At 40.4% G+C, this 1,892-nt stretch overlaps 1 pseudogene; it reads right to left on the bottom strand.

Annotated features, from left to right (window-relative positions):
- Positions 1-1,343: 1,343 nt before the first annotated feature.
- On the bottom strand, positions 1,344-1,461 carry LOC126482539 (5S ribosomal RNA; annotated as a pseudogene).
- Between the last annotated feature and the right edge of the window lie 431 nt (positions 1,462-1,892).

The following is a 1,892-nucleotide window of genomic DNA, read 5'->3' as shown; positions in this document are numbered from 1 at the left end:
GCTCCGGACAACGTGTTGGTCCCTTTTTATATGAAGGAATTTTTAATGTATTCCGTTTGCGACAGATTCTCTGCAAATGAAAGAAATTACACGTAGCAACTAGGGATTTTTGGAAGGATGGAAATGGCTGGAAAATTGACCACTTTTGTGAACAGTGACAATTTTTACCATAAGCACAGACACCTCGTGTGAAACTTGTTAATTTTTGCTATAGAGTGTTCTTCTGCCTACGGTTATTCGACAATAATTACAGCAGGATCTTCATAGTCAGTTACAAATGTTCCGCGAAGGGAACGGAGAGGTTCGCTTTTCAGCTGTGTTGTTCAATTCTTGGCATAAACTTAATGAAAGTCAGTTGGCTTGTACGAGAAGAAACTAGAATATAATAAATGTAATATTAGATCCTTCTGTAAGATGGCGGACAATGACAGACATACTGGAGCCATTATTGGGATATGCAGGATTTAAATCTAATTTTATGCAAAGCACAACCAAACACTAAATAATGAGAGTTGACAAATGAACCAAAATTAGTGTAACTTCATCAAAATGAGAAAATTATAACCTGTAGATCATTTGTTTTTTCGCCACTATAATTAAAAAATAAACCGAACTTACTACATCACGATTTAAAAAAAAATAGCTGCAGCATTAAAACATGGTTTAAGGGAAAGAAGACAACTGTTAGTAAACAAACTACCCTCTCTGTGAACGAAGACTCAGTGTGTCAAGACATTCATCTGAAACGTTCTTCCAAAATGGACGAGAAAGCCGAGTACTGCTTACAACAGAAAGCGGTAGACACAATTTCACTGAAACGGCGCAAGAGTAAAAATAAAAAAAAATGGACAAAAATATTTGGTTTAGAAAACTCTTTTCAGTTGCATTAATTTTTTCACTCGTTCCTACCTCAAATTCTAAGCTGAGTTCCCTTTCATCTGTTTCTACCAGTTTCTGCGAAATGTAAAGTTCACTATTCTATCCGCCGTTATCGGCTTATCTAAAAGCATTTTACTCGAAAATATCAGACGCGCTTTTTCCAAGGAAGTGTGTAGTACTGTAGGTCGAAGCAATAATAATTATTATACCACTGGTGCCATGTAAACTACCGATTTTTAAAAACTAAGGAACCAAACTCCTCTCGAACAGGCCATGAAGGCCCAACGGTACCGACCGGCTGCCGTGTCATCCTAAACCCACAGGCATCACTGGATGCGGATATGGAGGGGCATGTGGTCAGCACACCGCTCTCCCGGCCGTATGTCAGTTTCTGAGACCGGAGCCGCTACTTCTCATTCAAGTAGTTCCTCAGTTTGCCTCACAAGGGCTGAGTGCACCCCGCTTGCCAACAGCACTCGGCAGACCGAATGGTCACCCCTCCAAGTGCTAGCCCAGCCCGACAGCGCTTAACTTCGGTGATCTGATGGGAACCGGTGTTACCACTGCGGCAAGGCCGTTGGCGAACTACCGACTTTTGCATTGGCTATATCTGTGTCTCCGGAATGGAGTGCATCGCTGGTATCTACGAATTAAATAAACATGCTACTGGCGAAAAGTAATACAATTTAAATATATGATTACGACTAGCGCTTTCTCCAGGATTGGTGTGAAATTTGACTAGGCTGCACCGTACTGGCATTTTTGTTGGACTCAAAAGAAAACTCTCTATTGACCATATTATCGCGCCTTGAAATGTCTTTTAGAAATACTAGCGTGAAAATTTGTATTCTCTGAATGACACTGCTTCTCTGATGAAATATTCCGGTGATGTTATTGTTGGAACTAAGAGTATAAAACGATTAACAATCAGTCAGACAATCAGTCAAGAGATATTCTGCTGCCAGTTAGTTGTCAGACTGACGTATGTCTGCAATAAACCTGCAATGCGAATC

This window comes from Schistocerca serialis, chromosome 5 (genome assembly GCF_023864345.2).
Source record: "Schistocerca serialis cubense isolate TAMUIC-IGC-003099 chromosome 5, iqSchSeri2.2, whole genome shotgun sequence".
In the NCBI taxonomy this organism is placed as follows: Eukaryota; Metazoa; Arthropoda; class Insecta; order Orthoptera; family Acrididae; genus Schistocerca; species Schistocerca serialis.
Note: the sequence above shows the minus strand (reverse complement) of the source record. Positions and strands in the feature narration are given on the sequence as shown.